The sequence below is a fragment of the Protopterus annectens genome, chromosome 10.part0, assembly GCF_019279795.1.
Source record: "Protopterus annectens isolate FY-2018-M chromosome 10.part0, PAN1.0, whole genome shotgun sequence".
Classification (NCBI taxonomy): Eukaryota; Metazoa; Chordata; order Ceratodontiformes; family Protopteridae; genus Protopterus; species Protopterus annectens.
Window position 1 is genome coordinate 798,230,538 of NC_056744.1, and position 10,881 is coordinate 798,241,418.

Sequence of the window (10,881 nt, forward strand, 5' to 3'; positions counted from 1 at the left end):
GCATGCATTGCAATGTGTACTGGTGTACCAAGACCACGATGGAAATATACAGATAGTATCAATTAAGATACATGTGCTGCACAACCAACACCTCACGCCACTTCAGGCCCACCACCCCCATCTGTACCTTGCCAGTGTACACCTGTATGTTTGACATTCATTAGCAGGGACAAGGCTGGTACACATAGTGTTCAGTGTTTGGGACACTGCAAAATGACACACATGTGTAGGCCATAGTTGTCAAGCATCTGCAAAAAGGCTGAGGAGAGAGTGTCATCATGACACAACAGTGCACTGAAGCAAAGATCCAGAGGATGCTATGAATGGCTGTATCTGCACACAGTCAAGGTCAGGAACTGTGGCAGACAACCCTGACTCCATAGCAATAGTGATGGCACTGTGTGACCTCCAAGGGATGTGCACATGAGTTGACCTTGCAATCATGCAGAGTTGGGAGACATTTGTAGGGCAGACTGACCAAATACTGGCAAATGCAGATGGCTCATGCTAGTATACCCCTGCCAGGAATAGTGACTGCTGTAGTACACATAAGAGTAGGTGCAACAATCCATCATGATAAGGGCATGCACACATATGCACCCACAAATCGTATGCATCTCAATCAGCATCTGCACAACTAACACATTTGTTTGACACTGCATTTGATTGCACAGGTCATATGTCACATATCAGGTTCATTTACTGTTAAAATATGCAGTAATGTGATCCCATTGCATATCAAGGAAGAGGGCATCATATCAATAAGGGTCTGTACACTCCCCATAGCCATGGTAAGGTTTGAAGGTTGTCAGTGTAATTGTATTGTACTGGCCATACATGCACTGCTGATGATGAGATCTGTAAATCAGACATCAGGCATTCACAAATGACATCTGTCCACATATCATCCCAGGTATGTGTCGGACACATAGGGGCTGTGAGCAGCATAACTGACACAATAATACACATTCAGCAATGGTGCATACACCTGTGAGGTATGGAGCACAGTACATGCCAGGGTGCTGAACAAGTGCATAGCAATACTGTGTACATGGGTGCAGTGTGTTCCAGGGGGAAGGGGCATCAACTACTAACACAACCCATGCATCACAGACATGTATAATGTTGCTAGCCGGGATTGACTATAGCTGCACTGCATGCTGTTGAGTGCCATATGTCATGCATGTTGACAGATGGGTAATGGGAAGTCTGTGTGTAATATCTTTGTGCAACCTCACCTGTAAGTGTGTGTGTGTGTGTGGGGGGGGGGTATTTTGTCTCTAAGTGCAATCTGGTAGAGTGGAGGGGCTTGATGTATGTAGGATGTGTGTGTGTGTGTGTGTGTGTGTGTGTGTGTGTGTGTGTGTGTGCGTGTGTGCGTGTGTGTGTGTGTGTATTTGTGTGTGTCCATGTATGCACATGTGTCAGTGTGGAGTTGTTCATACCTATCAACTTCCCTTTGAAATCGTGCAGTACATGGACATGGATAGACACATGAGACACCAGGAATACTTTTCTGACAAGTAATCTCAGGACAGCTGATAGTATAATAATGTCTGTAGCATGAACCATGCATTCGGAGGGAACCTAGATACCAGGGATAATGTTTTAATTGCAATCAGCAGAAAGGTGAACAAATACCCACATATGCAGCACTACAGATGCATTGGGGAATTACTGGACAACACCAGAGAATGTTTCCAAATATTACTGTGGTCGACATAAAAAGTTAATAGAGCAACAGATCTTGCATCTACTGAACATTAGTTATGTATGACACTCCAGTGCATGACATTACTGAGTGACCATAATAGCCCATAACATATGGGGGCCATGCTCAAGATGTCTGGACAAATGCAGGGTGAACACTGGATGACATCAGGGAGTCTTTGAAAAAACTACGCCAATCAAGTCAAAGAAGTAATGAAGTAACAGGTCATGTTTTGTGATCACTTTTCTAGGCAATTATCGGTATTATTGACTGTAATTATTCAAGACTGATGCAGGATGGGGAACTTAAGAGAATAAACTAGGGACAGTCTGTAAAGTCAGGGACAGGTAAGTAGTATGGTGGAATGTCAAGGTGTGTGTGTGTGTGTGTGTGTGTGTGTGTGTGTGTGTGTGTGTGTGTGTGTGTGTGTGTGTGTGTGTGTGTGTGTGTGTGTGTGTGTGTGTGTGTGTGTGTGTGTGTGTGTGTGTGTGTGTGTGTGTGTGTGTGTGTACTGTTAAGCAATGATGTACAGGTCTTAAAGTACGTTTTTTGTTTTCCCTCTCACAGGTGGCGAGGTGGGTCGGGGTCCCTCCTGCAGGCAATCTGATGTTGGTGTCCATACAGACACTGAAAATGATGATAGGCATGTTGAGGCACAGGCGAGGTTGTCAGAGGCTGAAGCTGTGCCATCGTTTGACATCCCACTGTTATCCACCCCATCCCCGCACACAGTCACAATGCCTATACATACCCCATCACCAGTGGCCATAGCAGAGGGACAGTTAGTGGTTGGTGGCATGGGACAGGACAGTGTGGTATCTATGGTATGTGTGTCTGGACACAGCAGCCATAGCTGGATGTCTGGTGGGGGGTGCTCGTTGGAGGGCTGCTGGTCATCATGCCCCTGGCAGAAGTACCACATCTGGTACCACCATACACATGTTTCAGGCTGTCATAGAGGTGCAGGCATGTATGGAACAGTACACCAGACAGGCTCTGAGGCTGCAGAGGGCTACTCATTCAGCTGTTACTGACAACATCCGTGATCTTGCAAGTGCCCTCCGTTATTTTTCAGAGGTCATGTATAGATGGTTGGTTGAGATGGTGGGACTCCTCAACCGTGGAATGTCCGTGCTCGAGCATGTGGTGAGAGTGGTACGACGGCCATGTGGACATAGGTCAGCAACACCAACAGCTGGAGGTCAACATGGATGTGCAACAGCACCAAGCCACTCCCATAGTGGCAGTACCAGCCCCAGCACTGCAAAGTGGAGCGCTGTCCACACCACACCACACCACAGCAGGCCACATGCACATGGCCCTGGCCAGTCCCAGGAGGGACCTGGTTCCAGCGGACATACGTCATTATCAGGGGAGAGTGCCATATCGTGGCTTGTATCTGGATGTGCTCGTGGAACATCTAGCAGGCACAGTTCTCATATCCGTGGCTGGAGGCAGTGAAATGCACACCCTGTCAGGTATGGTCTGCAGCTGTCCAACAAACACCTGTATAGGGCAGTCACATGATAGAACTGTGTGCATCCATACTTACACACAATACAAACACAGCTAGGGCAACCCCATACCTACACACAGCACATCACCAACACCATGTCAATAATTAACCCTCCTCACTCACACACATGGTGTCAAATGTATGGCTCAGCCTAGGTCTCTGGCAAACCAACAACACACCCTGTGCATTTGATGATACTTGTGCCACATCCCTGTCATCAATAACATCAATGCAGGGACAGGCTAATATGGTTCTGATGCACATGGTGACTGTACTATGGTGTACCAATGTAATGCTGTGTAACATGTTGTCAGCAGTAAAGTTTAATGCTTACATGTCAGGAAGTGTAGCTGTCTAGCCATGATGCATTATAGCTGTTATTAACACTGAATGATTGTGGTCTCCATAATGTAATCCGTTTGTGTTGTAGGTATCCATGTGTCAGCAGGAGGATGGTCTGCTGTTGTATCCTACAAGGGTTATAGCACTGTGGTGACATCTTGTCTGTGCCATATCCTGGGTACAGGTGAACACATGTCACAGGTCTGTATAACAGTTAATGCATGTGCCACATGGCTGATAGGTCTGGGGGTGGTATATACAGTTGAGTGCATGATGGCTGCTGTCAGCAGCCCTTCTACAGTGGACAATGGTAAGTGTACTGGGTGGTACTTACCACATGTTTGTGTATAACACACACAGATGTTTTGGTGTTGATGCAATACACAGAGAATACTGTACACATGGACGTATGTACCTGTGCAAGGAACACATTGTAGCCTATGTAATTCCACCAAGCCAGAATAGGCACAACAACACATTGGGAAATAAGCATTCCACTAGTTTAATGTCATTGATGATGGTTCTGGCAGGGTATATGTCCCCTTCCCCAATGTAGTGCAATCCTCAACATGGTAAACATAAGTGTGCTGGTGTGAGTGCCACAGCGCTACCCTTTGGTGGGTGAGAGGTGCTGTAGAACCGTAGACAGTGTGATAGACAACTACCTACCTGTTAATATGAACTGTACAGTATTACAGCCAGCTAAGTGGGGGGATACACTAAACAATAACTGCAGTGATGGTGGCTGTGTCCACAACAGCCATACCCAGCTATATATACCAACCCCAGTATTGCTGCACACCTATACAGTGGGAAAGAGGGCATTTAAACATCTTCCACTAGTTGTGATGGAATGTATGTCCACAGGATGATACCTGTGAAATGTTAGCATATGCCTGCCACTTCTCGGATAGATGACCTCCTGGGACATGTATATTCTGCAAACGGAAGTAGATTTCTTCACATACACATACACTCTTACTTATCAACACTGGGACTAGACCCCTACCTAGGTATGTAGTGCTACTGATGTGTGTGGCCTTAATTGCACACACCACACAGCTTTTAGGATATCTGTTTCACATTACATGTTACATGAAGAACTTCCCCAGGCCTGTACAATATGGTAATGGGGATGTACTGGTTGTTTATGGACAGTACATAGTGTGACATACCGTCATATACACATTGACAAACACATAACAGTCAGACACACATCTGAGAGACCTGGGCTTATCAGTGCTAACTACCTTGTCAGTGTGTCCATTGTGTTACAGATAAGTCACACACAGCACATGCATAACTGGGCTGGTGTAAAGACAGTATACCAATCACCCACACCCCACAGTGGATATTGTATGCACTAAAACCCATGCTAACACCCTGACATACCCACCATCACACATTGACCAGGACTGCAATACAACCCCTTGTCTATCCCAAGAGTGCTACTACAGGAATATGCATCTACTGCACATGCCACATGCATAGTTGGGTGATGCATTGTCATGCCTCTCCTATGATCAGCAACATCACTATCCCTAATACTGTGTGGCAAGGCATATTGTATTAGGAGAATGTGGCCTCAGAATGCTGTACCCTACATATATACACACATGCACACATACACACACTTGCCAGAACTCAGTGGGTATCCCACGCCTATCAACCCATTTGTACAACAGTGTTGTGCTGGTACTGCAAGGCCCAGGTAGCCTTTAGGGAGAAGAGTCTAACAAGGTACATGTAATGTCTGGTACAACAGCAGCCACATCTATGGCAATGGAGGGTACATTGGGTGTGAAGGGCCTCAGGGTATTCTCAACTACAGGTCTACAAACACACAGACACTGCTATTCTCAGTAATGCACATGTATACATTTGTCAGTACTGGGGTCCATCAGTGCAGGTGTTCATAGGTGTGTACCAGGCTATTGTCCATGGAGAGATGGGAAGTGTAGGGGATGTGTGTACAGTGGTATCATGCCACCTGCCATGTGCCAGCAGGCCATCTATCAACAGATACCACAGGGGTGATCCTCAGAGTGAGAGTTACATGCATCAGCCAATTATCTGGGAACCTCTTGCAGAGGGCCAGTAAGATGCTCCAGTTGACATGTGTACAACATGTATTACATAACATTGTCAGTGTCTGTGTTGGAGACCAAGCATGTTCTATTGACTGTGGTAGTGTAGTTGAGGTATCCATGGCATGTGCTGTGTACAGGGGGTGTGGATTCCTAGATGTGGCATTCATAACAGAGCTAAGCAGAACTGTCAGTGTCAGTCAAGCGTAAATTGCCTGTAAGTAGCCAAGATGGATGCCTGACATCTGCACATCTGTACAGAGGACAGACAGACATCAGCTGGCCAACTATCTATGCATTAGGATGAATGTGTTGACAGACATCTGACAACGATAGGTATGCCATTACTACATGATGTCAGCCCTCACTGACATGTGCAATACACATAGTAGGAGTTATGTTCCACATGTCAGATCATTATCCAGTAGGAAATATTTAATGAGATACAGCTCACACACCAGGAACATGACAGTGAGGACTCAGAGTCCATCTTTGCATTCAGGAGGTGTTTGGTTCCAGTACTACAATCTGCAATCTACTCTTACTTGGGAAAGCACTGTGAGCAGCAGTAACATAATGATACACTACATGCCAGTGTGACTGCATATAACCTGGGATACTTTCCATGTATGTAACACATTCAAATGGAAAAGAATGTTGTACAAGCCATATATACTCAGGTGTCCCAGACAGTAGACTCACACCCCTTGCTACTGTAATGACAGCACATAGATGCATGTTATGTACATGGCATTAAATGCACTTATTAAAGATGTCATTACCCTGCTATTTTATCAGACCAGAATATGAGCACTAGTTACCAGGGCTTAGCCATGCTTAGCAGGTTTCAGTATTGCTGCAATATAAATGTTAAGCACATTTGCGCACTAGTAAGCAAAGCCTACATGGTGTAAGCGCCTGTAGGTTTAACCGTATGTTAGCAGCTCTTACCATCGTGCAAACCTGCGCAAACCCACCTGAAGCTGCTCAAAACTGCCTTAACACTCTGTATCCAACAGCCTTGTTCTGCCCAGCAGCATAATAACCAGCCCTTGCAGGTCTTGAACCCAGAATCCTGTACATTATAGTCACAGCACTTAACCACTAAGCCATCACAGCTGCAAAAACAGTTCTTGTTTTTCTAATATATCTGTCAGTACACATACTGTATAGTTTTGAGCAACTGCTATGACTTCTACAATGGCGTAGTACTTGTTAATGATAATACTGTTAAATCACATATGTTGTTATATCTAAATATACACATATCAGATAAATATGGTGTGATACATCTGAGAAGGTATACACAACAGTAAAGTTTACACATAATGATATGGATATATATATATACATACATACACATATGTAGATATATGTGTAGGTTCATAGGTTCATAGGTAGGTACTAGGCTATCTGCCCAAAGACATTTATAGGCCTAGCCAGAATATGTCAGCTTTTGCCACCCCCTTAGATTAGTTCCCTGTGCCTCTGTCCAGCAGAGCCATTGAAGTGATCCCTGGGGTAAACTTTCTGTTTCCCATCCACTCGTCAAGGTTTCTCTTGAAGAGGGTTAGTGAGGAGCTCTGCCTAATGTAGATTGGAATCTTGTTCCAGACCATGGGAAGTCTCTGGGACAGGAATCTATCCCTCCAGCACGTCCTATTTATTGTTGTGGTGAGGTTTAGATCCCTGGAGCGTGTGGCTTGAGGGAATATGGTTTTCTTTAGGTGGAACATGTCCATCAGTTCTAGGTTGGACATGGCCTTGTATGTCAGGCAGAGATCACCTCTGATTAGGCGGTATGCAACAGAGTACAGCTGGAGTTTCTTCAGTCGAGCTGCATAGGTCATCTGCCTGAGGCCAGTGATCCTCTTGGTGAGGTACTTCTGTGGTCTTTCCAGTTGTTGCAGGTGTCTTGTACGGTACATCCCAAATGGGGCATTGTACTCTATGATGGGTCTGATGAGTGATGCATAGAGGTTGCCCAATGACCTCTTTCGATATGGATGCAAACCCTTTTGTGATTAGGTGGGCCACATAGAATGATTTTCTAACCACTTTGGCAATGTGATTTTCAAAGGAAAGTTTACTATCTACTTGGGTCCCCAGATCCCTTATTATGTGTTCCGTATTTAGGGGGCTACCTCCCATGTGGTTGTTTGTGGGTACTTTGTTTTTTCCAAAGGAGATGACTATGCACTTTTTGGCAATTAGCTTGAGGCCATGGTTTTGACACCAGGTATCTGTCTCAGTGAGACCCTTTTGGAGGATGTCCTTGTCAGCTGGAGAGTCAATTATAGCTCCTAGTTTGCAGTTGTCTGTGAACTTAGTCAGCCATAGTCCTCCTGTGCTTGCCTGTACCTCTGAGTAGTATATGCCGAACAGGAGGGGTCCTAGGACTGAGCCTTGGGGAATGCCACTTGTAACCGGTTTAGAGTCAGACCTAGCTCTCGCAACTCTTACCATGTGGGTTCTGTCCATGAGCCAGTTGGCAACCCATCTCGTGACATAGGAGTTTATGTTCAGGCTGGTGAGCTTGTCTATAATACCTGTGTGGGGAATGGTGTCAAAGGCCTTTGTGAGGTCTAGGTAGGCTGTGTGGACCACCTTTCCCTCATCTATAGCCTTGGTAACTGTGTCAAAGACATCCACCAGGTTTAGGAGGCATGATCTGCCCTTAACAAAGCCAAACTGGGTAGGGTCCAGTGCTTGGAGGTTTCCAATGTCTCTGTTAATGAGATCCATGATGATGCGCTCCATAGCTTTGCAGACCAAACTAGTCAGGCTTATTGGGTGATAGTTCCTGGGGTTGGTTGTGGCTCCACCTTTGTGGAGTGGAATAACTGTTGCTGTGCGCCACTCTGTGGGTATGTAGCCTATGGAGAGGCTGAGTTTAAACAGTGTGTTTAGGTGAGGGGTTAGTTCATCTTTGAGCTCATGTAGGAAGCAGCCTGGGACAACATCCAGTCCCACTGATGCTGTGTTTTTGGCTTTGGAGAGGGCTGTTTTCACCTGAGTGTCTGTGATTTCAGTGACACTACATTCGTCTGGTATAGTTATGGGGCCTTTTGGGGGTGAGAGGCGGGTGAAGTTTGCACTGAGCTTGTCTGCCAGGATGTTGGCTATATCGTTCGATTCAGTGTATTTTGTGCCATTCTGCACTAACTCTGAGCTGATCTGAGAATTGCCACTTAGATTCTTGACATAGCTAAAGAATGCCTTGTGGTTATCTTTGGAGTCCACAGCAATTTTCCTTTCGAAGCTAGCCTTGGATGATTTTATGAGGGAATGTAGTTTCTTGCTGATACTGATCAGGGATGTCTTCCCTTCTTGGGATTTTACTATTTTCTGTACTAGTTTCCTCCTTCTATTGTATAGCTTGTTTATGGCAGGGGTCCACCAGACTAGTTTCTTTTTCTTGGAGGAGTGAGTCTTGGTTTTGTTTGGGATAGCACAATCCATGCATTCTTGTAGGTGCCCGTAGAGTGCATTAGTAAAGGATTTTGCAGCTTGGACAGCATTATCCTTTAGCATAGGGGCTTTGAAACTTCCCACCTCGGTCTTAAGTAACGTGAAGTTTGCTTTTGCTTTTGAAAAGTTTTTCACTGTGGTTTCTTTGACCAGGGGTGTTGGCAGAATGTGGATATCCAGAGTGATTAGTTTATGGTCAGATCTAACCAGTGAGGGGTTGACCTCCGGTGTGGAACACCCGTCGATGTTGGTGATGACCAGGTCCAATATGTTGTCACCTCTGGTGGGGGTGTTGACCAGTTAATCCAGGGCATTTGAGTTTATAAATTCTAGGAAATGTTGAGCAAGGGAGTTTGTACTTGAGTAGTTCTCCCAGCTAATGTTTGGGTAATTGAAATCACCCAATATCAGGGTGTTTGGTAGGACCTTTATGTTTCTCAGTGTTGCCAGGAATGTGGAGTGGGGGTCCTGGGATACGGTGGGTGATCTGTAGCAAGCTATAATTTGAAAAGCAGTTTTACCCATTGTTAGTTGCATGTGGATGATCTCTGAAGCCTCGTGCTGTGCCACTAACCTGGAGGTGTGGGTATCCTTGATGAATATGGATACTCCCCCACGTTTTGTATTTCAGTCCGGGTTTTGTGGCCGAAATGTATGGTATGAGTTGTAGCCTAGTAGTGCTAGGGTGCTCTCTGGAGCCTTAAACCAGGTTTCTGTTACTGCACATATATTGATTTTCTCCATACTGAGGAGAGTCTCGAGTGCATGCATTTTGAGGTTTAGACTTCTGGCATTGAATAGCATTACCCTCAGTTTTTTGTTACTTATGCTATTTACGGCAGTGGGTTTGTCTTTTGAACCTTGCCTAAAAAAGGTGCTATGGGGGTGGCAAGAGCCTTGACCAGTATTCGAAAGCCTAAGGGTGACAGGTGCAATCCGTCTCTAGTGAAGCAGCGTGGATTGTCGAGCATGTCATCCCAGGCTGACAGACAATGGATCCCCTTTGAATGACACCAGAAGCTTAGCCAATTGTTGAAATTGACAATTTTTTCTCTGTACTGTGGTATCATTCTTGGTGAGAGCAGGATGCTACTCAGGGTCAGGGTCATACCGGCCTGGGCTACGTGATCAGAGAGCTCCTCCATGTCTCTTTTCATGTAGTCCAGGGAGGTACGACTCAGGTCATTCACACCAACATGGACAATGACAGAGTCATATTTGTACTTGTTCTGGAGTGACCTGAGTGCTTGTGTATGTGGTGGATCCTGGCACCTGACTGGCAGCTAACAGTAACCTTCTCCTTGTTCAGCTTAGTGAGTGGGACGTCAGTGTGCCTGACTATAGAGTCACCTATTACTAGTGTGTTGGGTATGTTATTTTGCCTTAAGGGCTGTGATTGTGTGGCACACTGGTTTTGTGAAGTATGTTTTTCATGGTTTGTGTTGGGGGGTGGAGGTTGCTTGGATGTCTACTTTGGAGGTCTCTGTTGCTTTTGCAGATTTTTATTTAGAGCCTCTGAGTATGTTTTCATGTATTTATGTGTGTTTCTTGCTGGTGCTGGATTCATAGGTCTATGTGAGACTGGTGGTGTGATGCAAGTAATTCCCTTCTCCTCTTGACTGCCTGGTCCAGTCTTGGGTTGAGAGAGCTTAGCCTCCAGTTTGGCTGTATAATTGCATCTCTCACATGTATTTGTGTTTGGTGGAAAGAGGAGAGGATTTCTGTGTACATGAGGCAATTGTAACATTGCCTCA